The 14,149-nt window shown below is 48.2% G+C and overlaps 1 protein-coding gene across 2 annotated transcripts in view; it reads left to right on the plus strand.

The window, feature by feature from the left end:
* Positions 1–3,044: 3,044 nt before the first annotated feature.
* BRINP1 (BMP/retinoic acid inducible neural specific 1) overlaps positions 3,045–14,149 on the plus strand; it is a 106,807-nt gene continuing 95,702 nt past the window's right edge. The window contains exon 1 of one of the 2 annotated variants that reach the window (XM_009907080.2): positions 3,045–3,441. The gene's annotated coding sequence lies outside the window, so the exon portion shown is untranslated. Of the gene's footprint in view, positions 3,442–7,074; positions 7,205–14,149 lie in introns of those variants that run through there. The other variant, XM_054174310.1, reaches the window with a different exon arrangement.

Raw genomic sequence — 14,149 nt, forward strand, 5'->3', positions numbered from 1 at the left:
GTGGGGGGGGAAGGGGAGTGAGTGAGGGGCTGTACAGTATTTAACTGTAGTTAACCCACACCAACCACACACTTGGAACACAGAGAGGAAACCCAGGTGGTCATTTTTGTGGCAGCCGTTAAGTGAGCAACATAGAATTGTTGAATCAATAAGGTTGGAAAAGACCTCAAAATCATAACATGAACACTTCTCTCTCAGCTTTGTAGATATGTTTCACGTGATGTCTTCCTAAATTTCTGATAGTCCAAATGACTGTTTCCTCATTCTTACCACCACCATAACTGTTGTGTTGGTGTTTATTTTTTTCCTTAGTTCTTGCAAAAGGGAGACTCCCTTTTTGCACCATGAGTGTTGTGAATTGCTGTTCTCCTTCATAGCCTCCCTTGGTGGAGTAATTTCTGTTTTCTTCAAGGGAGAATATTATAGTTTAAACCACATCTAAACATTACTTTTAAGGATGACTGTTGGAAGAGAGGAGGGGAAAAAAATAAAAGAGGATTGAACATGCTAAAAATGTTAATAGCTTTAAAAAATATATATATAAAAGTCCCTACTGGAAGAAGAAATACAAAGTCTTGTTCAATGGAGCTTTGCTGATTTGGGGTGAAGATCCAGGCTTTGTTCATCACAGAGAGAAGGTGAACTGAAATATCCAAGACTAAAAAAAGAGAGACCACTGAAAAGAGGAAGCTACTGAAGTGAAATAAATTTTGTTTTTAGAAATGGCATCCAGAAACCTTATCTTTGACACATAAGAACAGACACATAGCTAAATATGCTGTAACCTGCTTAGGTTTCCAAAGCAGCAAATTAAACCAGTGGACTATGCAGTGAGTGTCCATTCAGATGAGCAAAGCTCATTGAACACAACAATACTGTAAGAGAACATGTTGAATACTCAATGCACCAAATAATCCTCTTTTGATCAGACACAGTAAAAGCTTTTTGGAAAGAGGCAACAATAGCGTGTGCATGATTTGGTGGGGAAAGAGAAAAGACATTCTGGGATAGGAAAATAATAAGCAAACCTACTCTCTTTGCTTTGTTTTATGTTTTTCTCTTGTATTTTTATTCTACTGATAGCAATTCTTATTTCCAGGCAGGACACTGGTCCCAGGAGTTTATTGACTCAGATTTTCTGGCAGAAAGTGTTACTTTCTAGACAATATTTGAGTTGTTCTCTAGATTCATGAGACCTTTGGGTGCATGAAGAGTGCATCTCACCTCCTTTCTCTCTGCTCATTCTTCACAGGAATATGAAATGTCAGCTTGGGCGGTGCCAGGTCCTTCTAGACCAAATCACACAAAGCCTTCCCCGATGTAGTGAGGAAGGACATTGAGTATGCACTAGGTGAATTGGTAAATTCTATGTGATTACAGTGCCTGTTTGTGAGGCCTTTGCTTTGATTTCCAACAGACTCACTTGAGACAGAAGGATTCCCCTTCCATTTCTGGTAAATACCAAGAACAACAAGGTCAGAACTAGTGATAACCCCAAATACCACTTACTCATTTAAACAAGTGCTTTGCATTTGTTTGTATGCTCTGCATAAAACCTGATCTCCTCTTCTCTGCTGTGAGGTAACCCTCTGTAGCCTTTACCATAGGAATCATAGAGAATCAATTCAGTCTTTTATTTGAGACAGTGTGACAGAATCAGGGGTGGCTTTCCAGGAAGTGTTCCTTACAGTTGAACAGTCACTTGGTGAAAAAGTAAAACTCAGGAGTTTTGGGTGTACTGTAACTGAGATAAGCTAAGCTTCAGCCCTATCAGAACAGCCTGGAGTTTAACCAAACAGCTTCTCATTCTGCTTGTGAAAGATTTGCTGAAGATTTAGCTTAAGACAATGTTCTGTAGCCACAGGAGATGAGTGGGAGAAGGACAGAGTGTCCTTGCAGGCCAGAGAAAGGGGTTGGAAGGAGGGCGTCTCCTGTTGCCCTCCTTGCCCTATATACCCTGCACTAGGTAATGAGGTATTTTCCTTCTATCAACACACTACAGCTAGTCTCTGACTCGTCTGAGGGGTCCCTGGCTGGAAACCTTAAATTATGCCAGGGATCGTTCAATACTCTTCTACACTGAGACTACCCTGGCCGGGTCATGCCCTTGAAACACTCTCCCCTCCGTTCCCCACCCCAAACATTGCTTAATCCCAGCGGCGGGACTTCCGTCCTCCCTATTATCCAGCCGAGCAGCCGGCCCGGGAGGCGCCGGGAGCCGAGCTGGCTGCCCGCTGCCTGCCGGAGAGGCTCGGCTCGGCTTCGCTCCCAGCTGCTGCTGAACGCTGCCAGCGGAGGCAGGGCCGCGCGGCGAGGGCACCGGCAGGGGATACGGACGGGCTGACAGACACACGCAGAGGGGGACAGACAGACAGAGGGGGACAGACAGACAGACGGACTTGGCCAGAGCCATGCGGGTTCCCAGCGCCCGGTGCGGCCCCGTCTCCGACCCGCCGCTGTCCGCGGTGCTGAACCGCACCCGCACGGCGGGGCTGGGTAAGCAGCTTCTCCTCCCCCTCGCCGAAGGAAGGAAGATGGGAACTCCTCTCAGTGTGGAGTTAAGATGGGGGACAGCCTGCCCCTATCCCCCATACCCCAGCCATCAGCTCCCTTCTCGGCGGATCGAGCCCCGCTCTGCCTGGCTCTGCTGAGGAGAAAACCGTGAAGGTGGAGGGAAAAATAAAAATGAAATGGACGGGGGCTTCCTGGAATCGTAACTGGTCGCGCTGCAGCCTCCTCACCATATCCGAGGAGCAGACAAGTTTAGATCACCCACAGCCCCTTCCAGAGGCCCTTCCTGGGCTCATCCTCCCTTCCCACGGCCCAGGCTCTGTCTGGCCGGAGCATAAGTCCCTCCTTTTTGCTCCCCCCACCCTCCCCGCCCCTCCCCTTCCCTAATTATATACAAAACACTTCTTAGAATAAAATGGCCAGGCTCGGGCTCCTCCCAGTTTCCCTCTTCCCCATTCATCCTCTCCAGATCGCTCCAAGTCCCTCCTCCAGTGGCAAGCCCAGCCTCTCGCTTCCCTCCTGGAGCCCTTTTCATTTTTATTTCTAACCCCCTCTCCATTCTCCCTGCTGCCTCCGCTCCTTCCCCCGATGGCTACGAACTGAGCAGCAGAAGAGGGGGGAGGGGGGGCACAGGAATAAAGCAAGGGGGGGAAAAAAAAAGAAAAACAAGAGAAAGGAAAAAGGGGGGAAAAGGATTTTTATTTTATTTTTTTTTGCCTCTGCCCTTAATGCCTGCGATCTGTATCAAGGAAGGGGATTTTCTGTCTGAGCATGAAAAGGACTGCTAGAGCCCCAGGATTTTCACGCCTGCATTATCAGCCCAGCACCCAGTATGCAAGCTGGACGCAGAAGCTCTCCCACAAGTTCCTACCGAGCCGAATAAAACCCGCGGGCGAGCAGATCTCCGCCAGAGAGGGACATTAGCATCAGGTAAGGCGAGCGCTGCGCTGCGGCTGCGGCTCTGCCCCGGCTGCGGGCACCAGCCGCGCTCCCCCGTCCTGCTTCGGCCGCGTTGTGTAACCGCCCCTAGCCCCGCACACGTTTGCCTCTGCCTTGCACCCCCGCCCTGGGGAGTACGGAGTTGGTGGTAGCAGAGGTTGGGGGGGGGACTGGAGTCCCCGATTAGTAATTGTGTGTGCATGTGTGCTGAGTGTGAGGCCGAGTTCGCTGGTACTGGGAAGACTGGGAGCATCGGTTTCTACTGGGAAAAGACCTGGTCCCTGGAGGATGCCTGGCAATAGAGGTTTAGCCACCAGCTCAGCGTTGTGGGGTGAGAGGTAGGCAGGGTCCTTCTGTATTTGAAATATCGATACATCCCAGGGTGGGGGACACTGTCCCCAAGGAGAAGGTGTCATCTCCACTTAATCCACTGCTCCGTTTTCACAAGTGACAAGCAAATCACGGAGGAAAAAGGAAGTCTGTCGCCTCGAATCCCATACTGGGCTGATTGCCTTTACTTCTAGTGGGGACTGGGAGACAGCGGTGAAGCGGGGGGAGGGCAGTGATGGTGGGGGGCTGCATCCCACAGTGCAGGAGATTGGTTTTCTCTGGCTCAGCTCTCAGCACTGTTTGTGAGACTGTTGTGGAGCATAACTTTGCCTTTTCCAGTCCCTGGGGACTGGGGGACTGGGGGCATCTCCACACCATTACATCATCCCCCAGGTTCAGCACAGCCTGAGTCTAAGACCTAGTGATGATCTGAGGAAAGGAGGGCTGTAGGTGTGAGTGTGTGTTTTGGCTTTGGAGAGTCCCTCAGTGCTTTATTTGGAACTGGGGAAGAGAAGAGGGTGTCACTTCTTAGATGTAGTCTCCTCTTCCTGGAGAGAAACAAGCAGCAAGATGAAATGCTGGCAGAATTAATGTATGAATTTAGCCTCATGATTGACATCTGTGCTAGGTAGGACGGGAGGGTCCTTCATGCTTTGCTCTGGCTGCTCATCTGGGTGCATAATAATCATTTGCTAATGGCGATAAGGCTGCTTTCCCAAGAGTTGTGGAGAAGTATCTGGGGAATGGTGAAAGAAAGAGGTAGTGCATAAAGAAGAGAGAAGGCTTTGGTGTAAGAAATAGGGAAATATTTCTATTTTTTAATTCCTCATAAAGGAAAAGGATTGATCAGACCTGCTTGTGAGTGACAGACAGACAAACCCGGACTCTGCCTCCCACACACCACATCGACAAGCAGTCGTGGTCTCCCTGGCACACATGTACAGGCTAAGCACACAGAACACATGCTGCCAAACTCGTACAGTCCACCCCATGCAGCATCTTGGTCTCACTCTCACATGGATACCAGCACCTCTTCAAGCTATGCAGCCCCCACCTCCCCGACACACAGACTTAATCTACACCAGCACACACCATAACGTGCAGGATAACTGCGCCTGTATCCTCACCATAAGAATCACTCTCCCCTTCTCATGAGCATACACATGGTGTCTTCCTTGCAGGTCTCAGTAGGTGGTTTGCTCCTCCATCGTAGTCTTCTCCCTTGTAGTTAGTTCCAAGGATTTTCTGGGGTTTGTCTGACTCCCAAGCCCTCTGCAACTCAGCAGAAAAAGCTCACTATGTTTGGTGTGTCTGCATTTGTTTTACTGCTCTTTGCATGTTCCCAGGGCTCACTAATGATCTCACTCCTGGACAGGCAAACGAGCAGCAGATGGGAGCAAGGGAATGGCTGGGGGCAGCAGTGGCATTCCCATACCCATCATGCTTTCTCTAATCAGGAGCTGGAGTCTGTGTGTATGGGAAGTGCTCTGCTAGAGTTAGGTTGTTTTTTAACATGTGTGAGTGTCTATGTGAGCAAAACTGCAAACACACCTACAGCTACATCGCACACGGTGCATGGCTCTGCTGCACTCTTACCCTGCTTCAGAGCAAAGCCCTTCTGTGCTCACAGCACAAACCCTCTCCTGCCTTTGCAAGCCCCTTCGATCCAAACAGGTGTAGTACTCACAGGGGAGGTGATGTCACTGGTGCTAGGTGTATTTAATTAACATCCCTCTCTGACCTTCCTCCCCTTACCCTTATTCCATAGGGCCTAGCGAGGAGACTGTGCAACCTTCCAAGAGCAGGAACATAATGAGGCCAATTGAAGTCTGTGTTAGAACTTTGGAGGGGAAGAACGTATGGCAGATGGGCTTCTTATAGGTAAAAGATGTCCCAAAAGAGATGACAGAGCGTGTCTGTGTTCTCTCCTCACCTCCACTGTTTACTACGTTGGAAGTAGGTGTAAGGCTGGTGCTCAACACTGTGTGGGAATGGGTCTGCCAGCAGACAATAATCATTGTTGTCTGCGTAACAGAAATAGTTCAAAGCTGAATCCTCACATTGTTGTTCAGGCACCAGTCCCACTGCCTGCTCTGAAAGCCTTGAGCTGGAAAGCACTGCAGAAACCGACTTCAATTCAGAGCAGGCGCATCCATACTCATCTCCCACCCCATCTCCAGAAACAGATGTGGATTTCTAGAGTTTATGCAGGGCAGTCTGCTGCCATGGCATTTACAGCTGATGTTAAGAAGGCAGGAAAACATAATATATGGTTTTAAGTAGATCTCTCAGAAATGAGGGTGAGAAGCCCCAAAAGCACTCCGAGGCACGACATTTGTAGATGGAAAATCAGGGAGGAACCCCTGCCGCGGCAAGTGGGGAGACACCTCCTCCAACGCCCCCAGGTCCACCACCGCGCAGCTCCGCACCCTGCTGCGCCAGTGCGGAGTCCTTCTCGGGAAGGATCCACCTCCCTGCAGCCGCGTAGCTCCGCATCTCGCTGCTCCAGAGCTCTTTTCATGGGAAGGACTCCCACACACACATATCTTCGAAGCCGTGTAACTCCGCACCCCACGGCTGGTGGAATTTCACCCCCAACCCCTGTCCACCTCTCCGCAGCCGCGTAGCTCCGGACCCCGTTGCGCCAGAGAGGATCCTCTACGCGGCTGCTGAGCGGGCGGCGCCGCCGTGGCCCAGGAGGGGGCGCTGTGGCTCCACGCAGCGGCCGGGCGCGGTGAGGGGTGGGGGGGGCGCGGACCGGCGCGGAGAGGCGCGGAGCGGCAGGGATCGCCCGCCTCCAGCCATCCCCCAACACCTGCCCCAGCATTTCTCCCCCACCCCGGGCCTCCCGGAGCTGGAGCCAAGCGCTAATAATAACCTGGGGGCCGGGCGATCGAACACAACAGGGCTCTCTCTCTCTTCTCCAAGGAGCCCAGGTGCAGCTGAATGGGTTAGGGCCGGATCCTTCCCGGCTGCACACCCGTTTGGATGAGTGTGGGAGCTTGTGCTGAGGATCTGGCCCGATCCATGCAGGAATCTTTTAGCCTGGTGATAAAATGCAGCTACTTCTGGGACAGAGCCCAGCAGCTTTTCTGTGCCAGCAAATACTACAGGGGAAGTGAAAAATCACTTCATGCATTGAAAGTGCAGAGATGAACTTAGTGAGGCAGAATATAAATTACCCAGAGTTAGGAGGCTTGTGCCCTGGGGTTTGATTTACACCATCTCTCTTGCAAAACTAGCACCAGATTTTTAACAACTGTAAGGACCTTGGCCCATTTTTCCTTCCAGGCCAAGCAGAGAAGCTTCCCAGAAGGGGAGAACGTCTCTGTGCAGGGATATCTGGCCTCTAAGCAGGACCATGGTCTGATCCTGGCGGTTCTTCCTCCTGCATGGAAGATGGCTGCTGGAACAGGATGCTGAGGTACTGAACGGGCCTGCGCTGAGTCAGGGCAAAGCATCTCCTCCCAGCTCTGTGTGATACCCCAGCTGGTTTGGGGATGCCAGGAGAGGTTTTTCTCTGTTGCTGTGCCTCTGACTGCCACGTCCAGCCAATCTGCTGAGGCTGGAGCTCAGCTGGACAGGGCTGCAGCAGGCTTGAGGTTTGTAGTTGGTACAGAAATGGGAAAGATTATTAAGCAGAGAGGCCTGGGGAAGTGAACTGAATATATCTATTGGATTCTTCTGGCTGGAGAGAGTCAAACATTCACTAGTGTTCAGGATTAGGCACAGAATAGATATTGCTGGCTTCATGGTCTGAGCTGGACTGTTCCAGGGAAGAAAAAGTGTAAGGACTAGTGGGAGGGAGGAACAGGAGAAAGAGCAGAAATCAGAGGAGCTGCTGATTTAGTCTGAGCTGAAGAGAGCTGAAAAACTCAAATCTATTCTGGGATGCTGAATCAGATCCCGAGTGAAGGTGGCATAAAGAGTCAGGCCCAGGATTCCTTCCATGGCTGGGTTGGGGAGTTTAATACAACACGACTAAACCACTGCAGCCTCTTCTCAGTGAGCTGTTTTCTTGCAGCCTTGAGGCAGGACCTGCAAGCAGCATCACAGGAGAGAGAGAAAGATGCTTATTTATTTTTGCTATTTGTTCTTCTGAAGTCATGTGCTCTACATCCATTTTATTGTTGCCTACAAGGCGCAGCTGACAGAGCTTAGCTCTGCACAAGGCTGCTGCTGTGTCTGCTGACAGCCCTGCTCTGAGCCCAGCGCTGGATGAGAGTGGTACAGCGGCACCAGTGCCCCTGAGGCTCCGGTTATGGCATGTCCCTAGGTACTGACACAGCTTTCCTCAGTGCTTGAACTCTCCTACACAGTATTCTTTGCTCTTATTAACAACTAGTTGCACAGCTGATGGATCACCTCTTACACTGGCAACAGAAATAACAGTAAGTCAGAGTAGCAGCAACTGATCAAAGCAAATAATCTAAAGCAGCTTCAAATGGTGGCTTCCAGAGGTGGACAGAGGGAACTGCCTTTGCCAGACACATATTGTTGGTTTTCGTTGTTTATGTTGGTGATAGAAATGCTGGGCAGAAGTAGAAACCGAGGTGCCAGCAGCTCCAGTAGGGCTTTCAATCCCTAGAACAAATTCTCTCTGTGTGTTAGCAGTGGGCACTGTTCAATGGACTATTGCCATCACAGTGACATTGTTCCTCCCAGAGGTTCACAAATGACAGCAAAGCCAGCTCTGGGCTGACGCATACCAAGCAATGCCACAAAAGCTTTCAAACCAAGCCATGAGAGGTTCTCATCCAAAAGAGAAGCTCCAGAAAAAAAAATCATTTGCTGCAGGGTTTTTTGTGGAAATCAAAACAGAACACAGGGGCAGAGGGAGCTCACACAATCCCATCCATTCTGCCACACTGCCCAAATTCCAGCACAGTAGCTCTGGTTCTTGTGGTCTCCTCATGCTTGGGACCTCTCTCATGGATATCCTGATAGAAAGTCTGCTCTTTCTCCTTGTGTTCATAGAAGATAAAGCCTAGACCCTTATGCCATGTTTTCTTATAGTTTGGACTTATATATCTATGCATATTGCAGCTGAAATATGTTGCACAGTGAGTACCTGAGCAAAGCTTGGAACTGCCTGCTGTAAATCATCACAGCCTGTCGAAACCAAGGAAGTTAACTGGCTTCATGGTGAGTGAGGATCTCTTTCTTAGGGTTTGATTTAGAGTGTGATTTAGAACCTGGCCTGTGCTCTAGATTCTGCTGTGTCCATCATGATTTTGGATGCAGTTTTGGCCAGAAGTCCTGAGTCGGCACAACTGATCCCATTTAGCCATCTCTTTACCCTGCCAGAGCTGTGTCTGAGGTTGTCAGATACGTTGCTAACACTGGAGACCTCTGTGGTAATTTATCCTTGCAGTTGTGGATGCTGACTCGCTAAGCAGGATGGAGGACTGTGAAGGCAAGCTTTAAAGCAGTGCCTCTTCAGGGCAATGCATTCCAGGTGGGCTGCAGGAACAGAAGAATAAATAAAAGAAGTTTATTTAACAGTTCAGAGTCATAGAAAATTACAAAGAAACTAAAAATAAGCAAGGAAGGATGGAAACGGATTGTGATCCTAGGGAGGGAGCTGATGATTCAGGGCAGGCAGGAGAAGCAGGATGAGCAGGTGTGAATCTTTATCTGGACTTCTGGGATCAGTGGGATTAGACAGCAATGAGGCAGGCGACGAGTGCCGGAGCAGCCTGTCTGCTTTCGGCGTGTAGCTGCTCCTCAAGCAGGTACAGATGGTGAGCGGGTAACTGAAGCCCTCAGACATATGCTGAGGTACATATGTGGCTCTGGGTCCCTCTTATCTCAGACCACCTCCTTGCCTAGAACATGAGGATGCAAGATCTATTCCAGACATTCCTCACATTGCTCTGTGCTGAGGGAGATGTGCAGTCAAAATCAAAGGCGTGTTTTGAGTGAGCAGGGAGAGCTTAGGAGGTACAAGTCGAGCCTGAGGAATGCTGAGAAAGTGGAAGGAAAGACCTAAGAAAGACAGCACAGTATTTGTGCTAAAATAGTGACCAGAGATAAGGAAGCAGCAGCAAGGATATGTCTAACATAGCCTTAAGACCAGCAGCTATTTCTAGAATTGCTTATGTCATGTTGTCCAAATTCAGAGTTACTTCTGCAAAACAACTCCAGGCTTCGCTGTTTTATGCCTGAGAATGCTGATAATGTGTTTATCTGCCATTCCCACTCTCCTAAAAGAGAACTATACAGTATTTGAAAACGATGGTGGCTTGCTGTACCGTATATTAGGCCAGCGAACAGATAAATCTAATCAGGCAGGGAAAAGCCACCAGTTAGGATTCTCCCACAATATTTGTACAATGCTGGCTTAAAGTAACCTAACAGTTGTAATTTGAATTCTCATGAGTATTTTGATAAAATCCTTTCTATGCATTTTTTTTGAGGTACATGTGTATCAATCCTCTTATTTGCTTCCTGGGGAGAGGAGTTAACATTAAAAGGCATCCCGAACCGAATGCATTGCTCAGGGTATTTGCCAGCGACGTGGAGAAAGGAATGATCTGGTTTGGTGATGGAGCTGGACAGGGATTTGTTAAGATTGGAGAAAACTGAGAAGTGGTCTAACCAAAACCAGCAGGATACTGAAAGGATCAGAAAGGCATGGATAAGTGCTGCCACCCCTGGGATAACCTTTCAGCAGTTTGGGGACATGAAAAGCCAGTAGCTGTCTCAGGACTGTCATGTGCAGTGTCATCAAGAAGCCTACATCTTGTGGGAGTGACTATTTCTCTGTTGAGTCATTTTATGCTTCTGATTTTCAATATTTCTGCAATAATGCAATCAGTGATGAGTTGTGTGCCAAAGTATTTTGTCTGAGATTTTCTTTTGACCTGGTACCACCTAATTTCCTTGGGTGTCTCCAGTGTTCTATTCTCTAATGCTCATTATCCATCTCTCCCATATTTGTGACTGGATAGGCATCAAATCACACCCACCCCACCCCATCCCCCCTTATCTAAATGGCATTCATGCCCCACTTCTGTGGGATATGTCATGGAGTGCTTAGATCTTGCTCAAAGAATATCAAATTGAGGCTCATTTCAAATATGTGCTCAAGTGTCATTGGCCCAGTGCTGTCATGACTGCAAGGGGCCTGATCCTACCATCTGAACCACACAGACACATTTGTAGTTACAATCCTTCACATATAAGGAATCCTGTTTCCAGGATTCAAGTCCAAGCAGCAGCAGCAGAAGCAGCAGCAGCAGCAAATCCATCCATGTGCTGAGTACAGAGTGAATCATGTTTATGATCTGCCGAAGTTCATCTGCTTTGTTCCAAAATGCTGGTCAGGAAGGCAGAAGAAATATTCCCTGGGATATTATAAAGACTAACATATCATCAGAGGGAGAATCAATGAAGATTGATGGCAAATTAGATGGATACTTGAGCCATTAAGAGGAAGGATGGAAAATAGAAGAGGTATTATAATTGAACTGTATTAATACATTTTAAATTGCTTTACAAATATTAACAAGTTAAATAAGGAAAGCCTGGAAATAAGAGTTTGTTTAGCCTGGGAAAGCTGGGAGTAAAGGAGGAGAACAGTCAGGTTCCAGCCCAAAAGTATGTGAAGGTTGGAACGAAAAGTGATCAGAAACGTTTCAGCACTTTGATGATACAAGAACAAGGGGACACATCAGAATTAAAGGGCACCACTTTTAAAGCAAATTAAAAGGAAATAGTCCTTTCTTCAGTGTATAGAGAAGCTACACAATTCCCTGCTGCAGGATGTCACCGAGATGAAAGTCTGGATGGATCTGAGGTGTAAAAGGGCTATATAACTTTGCAGCAATTAACAGCATTTGCAGCTCTGCAATTTAGGACAATGGTAATCAGATCTTATGCTTCAAAGCAAAAGCTGACCATCTTCTGGGGTCAGGAAGGACATTTTCTCTCTGCATAGGAAGAACATAATATGGTTGGCCAGGTAGTATGACTGGGTATGGTCGATCCCGCTAGAAGCTAAGTCAGCAAGAGATTAGCAAATTGCTTCTGTGGGTGCTGGATTAAGGTATTATAAAAAGGTTTTCATCAATGCCAGACAGAATATCAATCCAACAATCTCTTCCTCTGTGTCAACTCCCACAAAAGTAATTTCACTGATTACAGTAGATATTGAAGTAGGACAGAAAATGGGTGGTTATAAGCACTGGCAATGACCCTGAGCTGCACATTTCTGTTTTCTCTATCACCACCCTTACCTGCAGGATGGTGCAGAGCTGAGATGAGCCTGGACTCTCCCAGGTATTGGACAGACTCTCCCAGGTACTGTACTGTACTCTCTGCCCTCAAAGGTCTGCAGTCCAGATCGAGGAGGAGGAAAGGAAACAGGGAATGTCATCACCTCTGCTCAGACCCAGAGGAAGTGCAGCACAAGGCTCAGGGATCAATTCAAATCCCATTAGAGTGGGTGGAAGCATTTCAGTTTGCAGGAACAGGAGCTGGGGCTTGGCCTTGACAGGTTCTGAAGGTAGTCTGTGGCAAGGTAAGGGAAGATTTTATAAAACAAGATCTTAAATACCACAGTGGAAAATGCTGAATGCTTGGAAAATCGGCCTCCAAGGTGTGGGTAAAAAGAAATTGCCCAAGCTTGTGCAGGAAGGCTGCATCAGGGGGCATTAGGTCTACAGAGGTAACCAAACTAGCCCACTAGGATGGTCAGAGTGGAGAGATATCAGTTACAGAGCTCATTAGTGCTCTGCCTTCTCTTCCCATGTTTCTTTTCCATGCCACAAACCCATGCACTAGAGAGTCCCAGTGTGTCTTCTTCAGGCAGAGGTCCACTATGTCTGCCATGTGCTGGACACAGTCCTGCATCCTGCCCATGGCCTTCAACTATTGCTGGGGGCATGTTGGTGGGAGGAAGGACCGACTAGCATTTGTCCACACTCCCTCTCATATCAGCCATGTTGCTGAAGAGAGGACAGGATGTCATATAGTAACAGCAGGGTTCAGCTTTGGCAGGTAGCACTTGCTGAGGGCAGGTAGGACACTGCTCTTCCACAGTCATCTGCACTGGAGCTTAGACAGGTAATGAAACTGGGTTCCCTTCTGAAAGGTGGGAAGGACGAAAACCTCATGGCTGTGAGGAAAGCACATAGACTAGATGGAGTAAAGCTCTGAGAGAAATCTGTGACTGGGGCTGGAAGGGAGGGGAGATCTGGCAGGTAGGAACACAAGGTTCACTGGCAAGGCAAGAGCAAATGCTGGGACAAATTGCCACATGGGGACAAATAATTCCTTTTCTTCCTGGATTGCAAACAAGAGAGAGATGGGACTGGCAGGTGCTAATTTGGTGAGGAGGTGCTGTGTAGGTGTGGTGATTGCTCTCTTTATGGTCTTGGCTGGAAAGGGGAAGGATGGACAAGGGAGCTTTCATTCTGCAAAATGCATGAGAAGGGTGCTTGCAAAAAAACAAAGAAAAGAGAAGCTATGAGGTGGGATTGCAGTTTACCTGCTTTATTAGGAGACTGGTTCCTGATGAAAGGAGCAGAGAAGGGAGCAAAATAAAATTTTATGGATGTCAAGAATGGGGATCAGAGCTTTAAAATCATAGTTGTGGGTTAGTATTCTTGAAGGATTGGTTCAAATGTGACTGCAGAGACCAGTGCTAGTTTCTCATTTCTAACCATCTGCATTTAAAAACGAGAGGGAGAGACCAGCAGTGAAATTCTGCTGGATTTCCCTTGAGGAATGGGAATTGTCCCTGCATTTCAAGTACCTGAAAGACTTAAAACACTGACAAGGCTGAGAGGTGAGGTGTGGGTCGAAAGGGAGAATGGCTGGCAGAAATAAGTAGATTGTAGACTAGGCTGAATAATTCAGGCATCTGTAATAAAACTGCATGGTGATGGACAGTGAATAAAAGACTATAGGTATATTATGGTTTATGGAGCACAGGACAGATGTGTCTCTAAGGAGACTGTGATAAGGAGTGGAAGGTAGCATTGGATCAGGTGCAGCTGCTGTTTTGGGATGCAGCAGCACCGTGTGAATAAAGCAGCACTGTAGCAAGATAGTTCAATCCTGATGCTGTCAACAATGTGTTATAAATGACCTTGGGTAGGTCACTTAAGCTGATATCTTTCAGAAGAGCTTTTTAAATGCATGTGTTTCCATGCATAGAAGCTGAATTTCTTACAGTCAGTGCTGCGGTGCTGAGCCCTCCAGCTCACACGCTGGCTACGAACCACACAGGGAGCTCGGCTTCGAGTCTGGCAAGAGGAATAATCTGGATGTTTTGGAGAATTCAGCAGCCTGGGAAATATAGCCCCCACACAGACTGGTATTTAGCAGTGCTGAGTCTTGATATTTCTGGATTGCAGGGATT

The sequence above is a fragment of the Dryobates pubescens genome, chromosome 29 (assembly GCF_014839835.1).
Source record: "Dryobates pubescens isolate bDryPub1 chromosome 29, bDryPub1.pri, whole genome shotgun sequence".
Lineage (NCBI taxonomy): Eukaryota > Metazoa > Chordata > Aves > Piciformes > Picidae > Dryobates > Dryobates pubescens.